General features: G+C 43.9%; 1 pseudogene; it reads right to left on the reverse strand.

The window, feature by feature from the left end:
- Positions 1 to 434: 434 nt before the first annotated feature.
- LOC119842998 lies at positions 435 to 3,930 on the reverse strand (annotated as a pseudogene).
- Positions 3,931 to 15,034: the final 11,104 nt, after the last annotated feature.

Consider the following 15,034-nt stretch of genomic DNA (forward strand, 5'->3'; position numbering starts at 1 on the left):
AAACCTTTTGTGACATAAGGACCTTTGCATGTCAAGTAAATTCATTATATACCAGCTTGAATGGCAATCTGACTGCCTCCAAATGTCTAACGCAATTATGTTGAGAAGGAGGAGATTGTACAGCTGTGCTTCCCCTCCAATAAAAGAAAGCAAAAGTAACTAAAAGGGGATGACTAGAAGTTGAAGGCTTTCCACTAGGCCCGGCTGAGCCTGCTGGAGTTCGTGAAAATATCTGTTTTTTGGGTTCACAGAACTAGTTTGAGTTCACCAACCTTTTCTCTGTAACTTAAACCCACTGTGGCTGGAGTTCTTTTCCTAATGGAGATTCAATTATAAATACATGGAATCAGATTTTAATCTCTATTCCACCATCATAAATCTAGAGTAACTTCTGTGAAGTCAGTGGAGTTACACTGGTGTAAATCGGGGGTATCTTAGATCAGAATCTGGTCCATGGTTTTCTGACAGAAACCATAGAGAGTATGACCCGGGCACTTCAGAACATAAACCACATCCATAGCCGTTACAGTCTTTCGCTTGGCACGTTCAGTGTACGTGACAGCATTGCAGATCACGTTCTCCAAGAACACCTTCAGCACTCCCCAGGTCTCTTCGTAGATCAATCCCGAAATACGCTTCAACCCCACCCCCCCACCACACATCGAGCCAAGCGATGAATAGCTGGCTTGGTAATTCCTTGGATGTTATCCCGAAACACTTTATGATGGCGCTTGGCACCTCCCTTCCTCAAGCCTTTACCAGCCTTACTGCGACCAGACATGGTGAAATCAAATCACACACAACCGACCAACTGTGCTGGGCACAGTTTGTCCCATCTACATAGAATCATAGAAGATTAGGGTTGGAAGAGACCTCAGGAGGTCATCTAGTCCAACCCCCTGCTCAAAGCAGGACCAACCCCAATTAAATCTTCCCAGCCAGGGCTTTGTCAAGCTGGGCCTTAAAAACCTCTAAGGTTGGAGATTCCACCACCTTTCTATGTAACCCATTCCAGTGCTTCACCACCCTCCTAGTGAAATAGCTTTTCCTAATATCCAACCTAGACCTCCCGCACTGCAACTTGAGACCATTGCTCCTTGTTCTGTCATCTGCCACCACTGAGAATAGCTGAGCGCCATCCTCTTTGGAACTCCTCTTCAGGTAGTTGAAGGCTGCTATCAAATGCCCCCTCACTCTTCCCTTCTGCAGACTAAATAAGCCCAGTTCCCTCAGCCTCTCCTCATAAGTCATGTACCCCAGCCCCCTGGACTCTGGGTTTTGGCAGCTAAATAGGTCACTAAAGTCAATAGGACCACTTGAGAAATCCTGGTTAAGCTCTGCTGGGAGTAGTTAAACCATGTTCAGTGCCACTTCACCTGCTCTCATTTGCTAACATTTAAAGATGATCAAAAACTGGGAAAACATATTGCAAAAAAAAATTAAATACTAGTTTTGGATTAGATTTTTCATCAAAAATTTTAAATTTGGAGAAATTTGACTAGATCTCGTGACATTGTCATCTATTAGTACATTTCCTAACCAAACCTTTGAAATCCCAAATGTCTTCTTCTGCTTCTAAACTACTCAGAGTGAGATTTTTCCAGACACACCCAATTTTAGAGATCTGAACAGAATTCGGCTATTTTACTGATCGTTAGTTCATAGCCAAGTCAACTGCTTTGTTCTGAAGAACTGGGAAACTACTTGACCCAGCTTTTTAGGTGAAACCCACTGAAGAGGATCCTTTTTCCTTCTCTGAAGGAGCAGACTGCAATATTGCTATTTAAAAAAAAAACAACAAAAAATATTTGAAACACAGTTATAGTTACCCAAATAGCTAAAATTTTATTACATCTCATGAGCCACAGAGTTTTTTACTGCTTAATACCTGATATTTTGAAAATCTTTGAAGTTTTCGGAGATCTCCTTAGAAGATATATACCACATTTTAATATAAATGATCTTAATCTGTATTTTAAAGAACGACATGGTGTGGAGAATGTAATTATATATGCTTTTGATATGATTGGATAAATATCCCCAAGTTAAAGAGCCCATGATGGTCATTTAACTTTATTCAAATTTATACTTCTCTGAAATCCATCTGACTTTAATTTCTTTGTGCATTACCCCTTAAAAAGGAATAGATCATACTTCCCTCCATATCTCCATCCATCAGTCTCATCTGATATTATCTAACCTAATTATATGCAAATAGATAGCCCCCGCAATCCAAAGACAATGAAGTTTAGGGTATTCATGATCCATACCTGGGGAGAAACTCCCATTGACTTCTGTGGGCCAGGATTTCACCCCTTCTTGTTGTAGATTGTACCAATCATATACAAAATATACTGTACATATATTTATCATGGAAATGCTACATTGAATTTGCATGGTTAAACACATAAAAATCAAGTAATTCCAAAATTTCATTTATATGCATATCTTTATGTGACTGAAAATCCCCTCAATGCCACCTGGCAAGTGACCATGATGGAGGGAAGGCTGGGCCAAATATGAGTGGCACTGCAACCTCGTGCATCAGGTCATAATGCCACTTGCTCAAATTTGGCCCAGTCATGTCTCCGTCATGATGGAGGGGCAACTGGGCCAAATTTGAGGGGTGCGGCACTCTGAAGTGTTGCCTAGGCACAGCTTGCGTTGACCGACCTATGCCATTTACTATGTCCTTTCCATACAAATGACTTTCATTCACTGTGTTTGGCTGACACACACAAAGTAGTGCATACTGGGTTACAAGGTATTCACATATAAGCTAAGTGTAAATTTAAATTGATGTACTTAGAATCATAGAATATCAGGGTTGGAAGGGACCTCAGGAGATCATCTAGTCCAACCCCCTGCTCAAAGGAGGCACAATCCCCAATTTTTGCCCCAGATCCCTAAACGGCCCCCTCAAGGATTGAACTCACAACCCTGGGTTTAGCAGGCCAATGCTCAAACCACTGAGCTATCCCTCCCCCCTAAATTATAGCTGTGTCCCCTATGGACACTCTGTGTCCCCCTGTGGACACTCTCATTCTGGTATAAAAATGCCCTTTTTTGTTTTGGCCCAAATTGCTTTGAAAATAGTTTAAACTAAATGAAAAAGCTCCAGAATAAGTGTCTCCATGGGAAGTTATATTGGTGTAATTATATCGGTTTAACTATACTGGTGTAATTTTATTGGCATAACAGGTAAAACTTTCCGGTGTAGACAAGCCCTAAGTGTATAGAAAATAAAACTTCTCCAAATCCTCCCCCGTTACCTCCCTGAAATCACATATTTGGTGCTGGAAGACAACTTCTTTGTGTTTAATATTGTCCAGAAATGTCCCTATTGACAGTAACTTCACCAGATTTTTATTTTTCAGTTTGCCAAGATATTAAAAATTATCATTCACAGGAGTAATCAGGGCAATGAGTTAGTACAATTTCAAACTTTCTCTCAGGCATCCAACAGCAGCCAAAAGGACAGTGTACAGGGTGAACAGGGCTGTAGAAAGGGACGGAGAGTGAATCGGAGAATAAAGAAAACATTATCACTAGTCTGTTGGGCCAGTCCCCAAATGGTGTTATTCAGTTTAGCTCCATTGAAGTGAATGGGGCCAGTTCCTCAGCGGGTGTAGATTGGCGTAGCTCTGTTGACGTCAATGGGACCAGATCCATTGGTGTAAATTGCTGTATCTCTAGTGAGTTCAGTGACTAGCAGAACAAAGCCTCTCAAAAGTCCCCTGGACTCTCTTCAGTTTGTCCACATCCTTTCTGTAATGGGGGGCCCAAAACTGGACGGAATACTCCAGATGTGGCCTCACCAGTGCCGAATAGAGGGGAATAATCACTTCTGTCGATCTGCTGGCAATGCTCCTACTAATGCAGCCCAATGCTGTTAGCCTTCTTGGGAACAAGGGCACACTGTTGACTCATATCCAGTTTTTCGTCCACTGTGATCCCGAGGTTTAACTTGTAGTTAAACTGTTTCCCCATCAGTTCAGCTGCTCCCATTGCCAGTAATTTCCTAGTGAAGCCCTGTGGGCCAATTGGTTCAGATAATATAAGAACTTACCTGAATCTTTGCTCTGCATGGCATGACCAAATGCAAATGCTCTCTTTCCCCCAGCCATGCCCCTACACCAGACCCAGAAGTCCAGCGTTGAGCCCACCAAGACACTCCTCCATCACTTGCTCTATCTAAATATTTAGTGAATTTCTTGTAAGAGTCTGGACCTGTCTCCTTATCAGCCAGCACTTGCTAAGAAGTGTTACCTTTCAATGGAAAGTGAATTCCTCTCCTAGAAGAAATGACAGTAAGGCACCAGGGTAATCCAGTGTTTACAAACACATCTGAGCTTTGAGGCCCCATCTCTCCTGCTGTCATTTTTTGCTTCTCTCTCTCTTCTTGCACTATAGCTGTGGCTCGAAAACTGGGGCGGGGTCTTGTCTAGACAATGCTTCCTTAGGTCTGTGATTCACATTGAGCACAGGACTTCTCAAATGCCTTGGCAGTGACAGATTCTTAGCTTGACAGAGAATAAAACTCTAGGCCTGCAGGCCTCATACTGATTGCTGTCTAGCAGATGGAGGGAAAATGTGTTGAGAGTGGATCTTAATTAACTAGTTATGTCTACTGTAAATCAAGCCATCAGCATAAATACCCGTGCAGCATATATAGTTGATCTTATCACTCTCATTTTCAACACTACGTTATTTAAGGCTTATGAATACGAAGCCAGATTCATTTCTTGTTTTCTTCAGGGAGAATGATTTGAGGGGAAATGCTGAGTCACACAAATTTTCACGTTATAGCAATAAAATCTATACGTTTTATATTAATAGGACTTCCGAGAATATTGCTGCATTAGAAAATCAAGAGGGAAGGAAAAATTAGATTTAGTGGATAAAGCACTAGTTGTTTTTCACCCCAGCACTATGATTTCAGTGTTACGCAGGGCACAAAAAGAGCCTCTTGCCGCTAGAAGAGGGTTTGCCATGTCATGCAACAGAACCACCAATACGAGTCAGTTGAGTCTTTTTACATGTGTCACAGTTCAGGGCAACCACACCTGTACTGTCCCTCCATGGTCCCTGAAGGGCACCCACTCTTGGTTCATGGAGGTGGGTAGAGAACCACATCTTCCTCCCTCTTGACAGGTGTATTTCCAGGCTGCACAGTTCCCTGCCTACACTGTGTGTTGGACTGCCTCAGCAAGCCTGCTGTTCTTTCTCCCCAGAGGCAATGAACAGTACAATTGCTCATAGTTATAAGTTACCCCACAGCTCTTTCTAGGCAAGCACATTTATTCTTAAGGTGAAAGCGTTGCTGAGAAAGCATACTGAAAACAATAAAAAACCCCAACCCTACATGCATGCTAATAAGCTTACCAGAGATGGCTCCACAACTCCAGCAAGGGCTGTAGTAGGAGTCAGTCCTTCAACCTGCACTAAGGGCTTTTCCCCATGGTTACCAGTTCAAAACAGCCTTAGCTCAGGACTAGCACTCCCATGAGTTGTTCAGTCTCTCTCTTTTTACAGCTTGGATCTTTGATCTTGAGACTCCAGGAACAGGTAATCAGCAGATTTCGGTCCCCTCCACAGGGCATAGCTTCAAAAGGCTTGAGTTCTGCATTACCAGAGATGAGGAATTTGCATTCACTCCCTCTAAAGGTTCCCCAGGCAAACCACCTGAATGTTTGTCCCAAAAGTCCATTCTTTTCTGGACCGTTCTTCAGTATTGTCCTTAGAAGTTCATAACATTTCCCAAGGTTCACATCCCATGTCTCCAAGGGAGGTTACATACAATCTGGGCCCACAATAATACATAATCTTTGCGTTTAATAGAATCAACTGCATTAATGACTTAATTCAGTAAGTATTCCAAAGATAAGCAGGAAATTGCCATGTCCGTCACAACACGACTGACAGTTTCATCTTCAAATTATTACTGTTAGTGGTATTACAGTAACATCTGCAGCCCCAACCAAGCTCTGGGCCCTGTTGTGCTAGTTGCTGTACAGATACCTAGTAAGAGAAAGTAGATTGTAATCTACATAGACAAGACAACTAGAGCTGTGTGGAGGAAGGAAATTCTGTTCTGTGAAGGATTTCCAGATTTTGACATTTGTCTTTGCTCTGATTAAAAAATGAAAGCCAAAACATTCAAAATTCTTCAGGAAAGAGAATTCCAGAATGTTTAATTTTGATTTCACCTTTTTTTCATTGTGCAGTCTATCATAAAATATATCATGCAAAATTTAAAAAATTCAAAATGAAAAGTCCTTTCGAAACAAAAACCCCAAACATTTGGTTCCGACAATGTCATTTCTTTCTGACAATGTCAGATATTTTGACATTGTCAACACTTCCCCCCTCACTCATTTTTTCTTGGCAAAGTCAGCACAATTTCATAGCTCTGACAGAATGCATCCCCATTGGAAAATGCCCCCGCCTGCATTTTTCTGTCCAGCTCTAAAGACAAATGAAGGGGGAGGAGAGGAACGGAGGTTCCGAGAGGCGAAGTGACTTGCCTGCGGTTGCACAGCAGGGTTTCTGAGTCTCTGGGTCCCTGAGTCAATCTACCGATCCACACTGTCTCTCTACCAAGGTAAGAAAAATCACTGTAAAAACGACCATCTTCCTTATCCTATCTGCTCACTTTGCATTGTTGAGTTATCATCTGTTTACTTTTTTTTGGACATTGAGACAAGTTGTTAGTCCTGAAACAATGATACAACTATTGGAGACCCAGCTGCATCTTATTCTGGCTCAGATGTCATCCAGGGAGCTCACATCTAAGTTCTGAAGGCAGAATCTTTAACACTGGTCCTGATACAAAGGAAGAGGCAGAGGGAACACAGCTGGGTGTTCACCTCCCAGATGGCAACTGCAGGGCTGATGGAGGAATTATTTTGATAGGCAGACTGAGCACAGCTCCCACTGACTTCAACGGGAACCTGACTGAGCTCTTTACACCTAGCAACAGCAAAATACATAACTAGCAAAACTGTGCCGATCACCGCCAGGTTCACTGGCTTGCATGCTACCCTCGAGCCCCTGCCCCCCAGACATTTGCATAGCTTCGATAGCCAGTTCTTCAGGGCAGGGGCTTTGTTTGTACAAACCCCAGCACAATGGGGCCAGATGCACCTCATGGTAAATTTAGAAGGGATTGTGCACTAAACTATTCCTTAGCCATGCTGTCTGTTACCCCTTTTGACCTGCCTGGGCCCTGCAAGTGTTCTAGCTGGGACTAGAAATTAACCATGGAGTTGAGTATTTTCTTTGATGCAGGCTTGTTTGTTTACAAAGAATATACAAAAGGAAGGAACCAAAGAGGGAACAGTGCCCTTGCTTATAGCACCCAGAACACTCTTTTCAGCAAGCACCCCAAAAGCTCACTAGGCTTTTTCCAGGGTTGAGATGGCAGCTGCTTGTTCCACGTCTCTCTGTGTCTTCTCTTCTTCACCTTGTCTCCGTCTCACATGCACACCTTGGGTCAAACAATACCCATTGACATCTCCATAGTGCTAATTTCTGGGTGGGCTCACACATCCGTTTTGTCTCGGGGGTGGGGGTGCTTGTGATTAATTTATTTTAAATGAAGGGTGGGGGTTAAGTTTGTAACACTGCCCTTTGATATTCCCTACTGACTTTACTGAGGTTGGATGAATGCGACTAAGGACAGAATGTAGGGCATACTGTCTTAAAACCCATTACAGTAAAACCCAACTGCCTTGTTTCAATTGCACACAATTTTTGTGCAAATTTGCTAAATATAAGACAACATCCAGATTGTATGTGATTCCAAAATCTCTCCTCAGCCTACCATGAAAAACAGAATGCTTGGGTAGAGCAGCCTATGAACAAGCCTGCAGAGGGGAGCATAATCTCAAGCAGAAATGAAGGCGGAAAGGCCTGTTAGCTCATAGAAGGGGTAATCATAATACTCTCTGTTCTCAGCTGGAATCCTCTATAATCCACTTGCACGGTATTTCTGCAGTAGTGTACTTCAGTCACAGAGGTGAACTAAATACATCAGACACACCCCTACTGTCTCGTCCACGTTGACCAAAATGGAACACACAGGGAGACGTACTCTTTTCTAATGTATCTCAGTTTTATTACCTCTGCAGTCCAAGGTAATTTCATTGACTTCCATGTCTTTACTCCTGATTTAGAAAATCTATTTATGGTATTTCTATAGTGTCCACTAACCTTAGTATCTGAACACTGCTCTGTGTAATTTCACCAAAGGGCCAAAATCAACCCTGGTGTAAATAGGAACATCACCATTAACATTAGTGTGGTTTTCAGACAAAAAGTTCTCTCTTTTTTTGATGAAAAGTTGAAACTTTCCCTGGGGAACCCCCCCATATTTTGACCATCTCTACTGTACAATACTTTGACCATACACGTGTTAGTTATTTTTGAGAAAAGCATCGACACAGATGGGTATGGGAAGCCTGGAGATGGCTGGAATGGGGGAAGGTGGCTGTGTCAAACCTGGCATTTCCTTGGGAGTCCTTAAGCCCTGGTTAGGCTCTTTCCTTAGGGCAGTGGCTTTCAATCTGAGGGTCTGCAGACTATGTCCAAGAGGTCCATGAAAGATTGTCATTACCATAGGAGAGTGGTTTTCAACCTGTGGTCCATGGACCCCTGGGGGTCGGCAGACTATGTATAAGATTTCCAAAGAGGTCCATACCTCCATTTGAAATATTTTAGGGGTCCCCAAATGAAAAAAGGTTTTAAACCACTGCCTTAGGGCCTTTAACCATAACATGGTGAAGGGAGGGAGAACCGATTTCACAAGTTAGACTCATCCAATCAAGATGGGGGATGGAGGAATGCACCAGACTGCAGCTCCCACCTCATGTTTGTCACTTCCTCTAATGAGAAGACTTTTGTCATTAATCCCTGTCCCCGCTACAGAATTCCAATCTAGCCTTGTATCCAATATCCAACTGAATTCCATTCAGTTTCCCGTCCCCGTCCTCGCTCCTTTTTAAGAGAAAACAGAAAATCATTTTTGCATTTGGCTCAAACGCCTCTTTGAATACACAGGCAGTGTGAGTATGGGGAAGGCGTGCCTGAAAAGACCTGCCAATTCCTTTCCAAGGAAATCATTTTGCCACTCTCCTCCCATATCCCCCTAGGCCTTGAAACACTCCCCTTATTAACCCTGCTGCAAAGCTGAACAGGAACCAGCAGCTGTGAGAGCCGTGGTCACAGCTCTGTTATGTAACTGAATGGCAAACAAGAATAACTGAGCTGTCTGCTTCATAAACACGGGGGCGAAATGGTGGAGAAATGAGGGAAGTCACAAGAGGTCACTATTGGAGGTCTCACCAGTTAGCGTTTTGTGGGGGCCAAAGAGATAGCAAAGCCCAGTCTTTGTTTTTTAACTGTTAAACACTAGTATTTTTCAGACTACCAGCCACACAAATATTAGGTGGAGATATATATTATATTTGTTTTCTCCAGAAAACATTGAACACTCATTTTCTGGAAATAAGACCCAGTAAGGGGTCTCAGGTTAGGGTAACTAAAATCACTGGCCACTTTGCAAATCCTCCATCCATCAAAAACATTGCATTGTGTATCAGTCAAGGTTGGCCTACACATACTATACCCACTGCCAACCACAGAAGGAAATGCAAAGTTAAGCCAACTATCAGTGCACATCCACTAGTCCTCCACACAGAGATATAGAATTCACCCCTAACACAACCACCACACATCACAGACAAAGCACCGCAACCTCAACTCTGTACCCATGGAGTTGACATACTTTTAGCACCTCCTTCTACCAATCAACTCCTTCCTTCCAGCCTCTCCATGGGAGCAGTATTAAGACAGTGATGTGAGGTCTCTGGCATGCAATGGCTGTGCAGTGTGTGTTTATAGGTGGAGAAGTAGGAGGTGTATAGCATTAGGTGGCTTAATGTCTCGTTTCTTTGTTTTTGAGGTCCTGTGTTTTGAAGTTGCAGGGCAGTTTGGGGATGATATACTGTATTCTCAATTCAAAAAAAATCTCTGTTTTATGCAAAACGTTGAGTCTAAACTTAACAGTCACCTAACACCGCCATTATATATCATTGAATCAATCAAGTAGGGCATGATCCTCAATTGGTGTAAATTGGAGTAGAATTTAATATTGGAATAGCAGATTAAACCAATTTGACACCGGCTGAGGATTTGGCCCAAATCTATATATAGTACCTTTTATACCAGAGAGATAGATTTATTGAGTATATTATGAACTCTCATGATATTAAGATCTGTCTGTGGACATATGGCATGACCATTATCTAAGATGGGGCTGCATCATCCTTTTCATTCTGCAGATCACTGTGTATGGGAAGGATCCTCTCACCCATCCAATCCCCCAGTTTTCCCATTACTTGGTTCTAGGAGTCCTACAGTCTTTGGACCACCAGTAATGATGCTAAATACTCCCTTTACCCCGCCCTTTCTCACTCTTGTCTATTTAGGTTGCAAGCTCCATGGACCAGAGTTTGATAACCACTGTTCAAGGAGGAGTTCCCAGCCAACGGCTGTGCCTGTGCTGGTCTCTGGAGTGGGAAGATTATGGCTGCTAGCAGTGGTGTTGTCTTGGGGAAGCACACCCCACACCTCACCTCCCCCAAAGCAGCACTGCAGGAGTACTCGTTATATCTTTTCCAAGATACAGCAAGTTCTGCCCCTCACCATGCTCCTATCAACTTCAAAGCCATACAAAGTTATAAGGCCCTTGGGCATCATTTGCACCTTCTCCTCTTCTCTAGTTCATAGTGGAAAGATGGTGCAAGGAGATGTTTGGCTCTGGTGTGGGGATCTGGGATCAATTCCACGTGATGCCTCAAACTCTCTGTGTGACCTGGGACAAGTCACTCAATTGCTCTGTGTCTCTGTTTCCCAGCAGTTAAATGGGGATCATTGTATTCCTTTCTCCACCCCATGTCCATCTTGTCTATTTACACTGTAAGTTCTTTAAGGCAGGGACTGTCTCTTACTAGGTGTGTGTACAGCAACTAGCGCAAAGAAGTCCTGATCTTGCTTGCAGCTGCTAGGTGCTAGTGTAATTCAAAGAATAATGGTTGGTCGCCTTCCAGAGAGGCACCACTGAGCCCATCCTCTACACCCGCACACCATGCATCTGGAGCTCACAAATGGGAATTAGCCACCCCTTTCAGAAAGCGGGCAGACTTTTGTCATATTCTTACCACGAAAAACAAAAAACAACTGACGTGTTTAAAAATTTCATGTGCTGAAGCAAGCCATTTCCTGCCAGGGAGCCAACTGTTTTCACAGGTATAAGTGAGGCCAGATTTTATACAGACTCGAGGAAATGTCTCAGCTAGGGAGTGGTTTTTTTTTTTTAAGAAAGAAAGGAAATGTCAAGGATTTTGGAAACATGAAGTGAATAGGGTGGGACCCAGAACTTTCCTGAACCAAAGCTGGAGGCAGCAGCTTGAAACTGAAATGAACTAGACCACCTGCAAGAAAAGGGGAGGAAGAAGGATGGGAGCGAGGGATGGGAAATGGAGTGGGCATGAATATAAACCACAACGTTTAAAAAGCATATTCTGGTGAATTATTAAAGATGCTGTGTTGCTCGTTTCAGGTCCGGCCATCTTGGCAGTTGTGATGGGAACGATGCCAAGGCATCTGAGTGCAGGCGGAATACTTATTTCAGAATTCCTGGCAGGCGCCTTTCCTCTAAAGCCTGGGATCTGGTGAGTGTTAGAAGGAAAAGTGCTTGTGCTAAAGACCGGGGAAGATAGTCACACAGATGCACACACCTCTGCTAAGTGGTGGACATGACAGGATCATTTCTTATAGGAGCTGGAGCTCAGGCTGAGGAACTATAGACGTTCCTCTCACCTCTCCCCACTCTGATCTGTCCCAATCATCAGTGGTAAATTCATCTGCCGCTCCCCACGTGCTATTCCCATGTTGCCTCCGGCCTCCTGCTTGAATCCCTCCATTGACTTCCTGTGCTTTACTGGATCTGACCCAAGCTCCTCCTTGTCACCTGTTTGCCCTACCTATATCTCTGCACTCATTTTCCCTACTCCTCCCATCCTTTCTTCTGACTGTCCCTTAGAACCATAGGGTTAGAAGGGACCACAAGAGTCAGTTAGTCTAACCCCCTGCCAAGATGCAGGATTTGTTGTGTCTAAACCATCCACGGCAGATGGCTATCCAGCCTTCTTTTGAAAACCTCCAGGGAAGGAGCTTCCACAACCTCCCTAGGCAGTCTGTTCCATTGTCCTACTCTTCTTACAGTTAGGAAGTTTTTCCTAGGATTTAATCTAAATCTGCTATGCTGTAGTTTGAACCCATTGCCTCTTGCCCTGCCCTGTGTGGCCAAAGACCACAGCCTGTTGACCAATCAGTCTGACTTTGATACCTGGGAATCTAGTTCATTGCCTTTCCCCCTCACAGGGCTTGCTGCCTTCTCTCATGCTGCCCCCTCAGCATCAAATTCTGTGTACTTGGTTAGCTTATGCAACTGCCTATTTTTACCACTGCTTCCTTCATCCTATGTCCCCAACCCTTCCCTCCTATATTCCTATGGCCCTTGTTGTCTCTTTTTTTAGTTGGTGAGCCCTTGTGGAGAGATATCGTGTTTGCCTAAATGTGAGGTACCCAAGACAGTGGGGCCCTTTGGTGTTGCAGAAGTACAAATAATTATAATAACATAGAGCTTTGCACAATTGGCTGGGTGCAATTTGGGTTTTTTCACCTTCCTCTGAAGCACTGTTCCATGCCAGGAGCGAGATACTGGATTTGGTGGATCCGTGAGCTGCTAATCTGTTTACGATCATTCTAACGTCTGTGAGAGGTTCAAGACAGAGCTCCTACTAAAACAACCAAGGATCAGCCCTGGTGGACTCTGACATTATTGTTACTCCATCCAAACCATGTTTGAAGCCAGGTCACTGAAGAGGCAAATACATTAACCTCCTGCCTCATATGGTCTTCTAGATTTACTTCATGCAGTGCTCTCCTCATATCATCACTAAATGGAGCAAAGCAAAGAAATACTTGGTGGAGGGTAAATCTGATCCCCCCTCCTTTCCCCCCCCCCATCCCCCCATGACAAAGCAATGCAAACCACAGACCCTGGGACTGTGCAGAGGAGAGAGACAGAGCTAGGATAAGATATTTGAGTGACTGCCAAAATATTTGTAAACAAAATAATACTCAGTGAAGTGGAACAGGCTAACATGCTAAATGTGCATGTTGATTAAAACTGCCCTGGAGATCGATAAATTGTCCTTTAAATGACAAAGTCACTTTGTATGCCAACAAAGTCACTTTGTATGTCCTTTAAATGACATAGTCACTTTGTATGGCCAATCATATCCCTGATGCATATTCATGGCACATATACAGTGTTGCATCAAGACACTAACAAGAACCTGTGCTCGGGGATATTATTATGTGCGGCTAAAGGGAGACTGGTTGGTGCCTGATGAATTTGGGAAGTGTATCAGCTTTTGAATAACTCTTTGTGAAGAAAGTAAAAGAATCTCATACCTCTTGTTATGGAAATCAAGGAGATATGGCTATGAGAATATAAGGAAAGTCTACCACAGAATTACGAATATTTGGGCCAAGTCCCTTTGAAATCAATAGGAATTTTGCCATTCATTTCCAAGGGAGCATTATTGGGCCCCTACAGGTAGAAATATGATTTATCTGCAGGTATCTTCATGGCACTCACCCCCTTAGTATATGAGCACCTCACTCCCCTGGTGCGTGTGTGCTACAAGTCTTCCTCTGTACTGATCCACAGAGAATACGGTGTTATAGTCCCCACATACTGAGCTTTAGCTCCACCTATGCCTGCTGGTGCTTTTAGCTCTGGATCTCTCTGGTTCAATGCACAGAGTGTCGGACAAGATGGCAGCCATCATGCTGTCATTATCCCCATTGCAGAAATGGCCAAACTAAGGCAAAGAGAGATTTCATGATCTGCCCAAGGTCACCTGGGGAGTTTGTGGCAGAGCCAGATGTCCAGACTCCCGGTCCTGTGCCTCAACAACAAGACCATCCTTCCTCCATATTTGACCCCTTTAGTCCATCCCATGCCCATGCAGGATTGCTCCCTGCAGTTTACTGGTCTGCTCCTAGAAGCACTCTGTGTGTGGAGCTCAATGGGAGCTTGGTGCACAGAAGGCTTGTATTCCAATGCCATTGATCCCTATACCTTGGTTAAAAGTGGAATGAAATTTGGCCGGTCCAACGAAACTGTCCCTATCCAGTCACTGCCTGTATTTGGGTTACATCCAGAAACCCAGCTGAAGCCAGACGGTTTTCACTCAAAGCCTTAAGCTGAGGTGATGCACTGCGACTGTGATGTCAGGTTGTGTCAACCATGATGCATTATATTGCAGCCCAATATGAGGAAATTAACGAGCCAAACTAGTCAGCTCCTTCAGTGGAGCTGCACCGGTTTACAGCAGTTGAGGATCTGGCCCAGTGCATTTAGACACTTGAGGACTGGATGCACACTCATGACTCACCATTCAAGCCCAATGTCACTAATGTCTTCACTGAAGAGTTAACCCGGGTCTGAGCACCTGGAATAGCCTAGCCTGGGTGTAAGCAGCCATACTGAAAAGCCCTACTTGAGTTACTATGTCCTCACTGGTACTTTGCTCACCCTTGCGTGGTGCTGGGATTTTGGGGGGCATATTCCACAGAGCTTTGTGCTACCATAAGCTGAACTGTTCTATTCTTTCCCAGTGAATTGTGGGAGAACCTGTCTGTCCTTCTAGGCACCCACAGGGAGAATTGTGGGACAGCACTGGAGGACAGTCAGCACTCGAATAATTTTCATGCATCTTCACTGCAAAGCGGGTGGGTTACCAGCCCGAGTAAAAGCAGCACCCGAGTTCTAGCCTATAACCCCAGACAGGCCAGCAAGCCTGGCTGAAAGCACCAATGAACTCAGGTGAGACATTGTGAATGGACATAAGGGGACAATCTGGAAAGAGCCTGAGCTAACTTTTCAGAGAAGATA

The sequence above is a fragment of the Dermochelys coriacea genome, chromosome 14 (assembly GCF_009764565.3).
Source record: "Dermochelys coriacea isolate rDerCor1 chromosome 14, rDerCor1.pri.v4, whole genome shotgun sequence".
NCBI classification, from domain to species: domain Eukaryota; kingdom Metazoa; phylum Chordata; order Testudines; family Dermochelyidae; genus Dermochelys; species Dermochelys coriacea.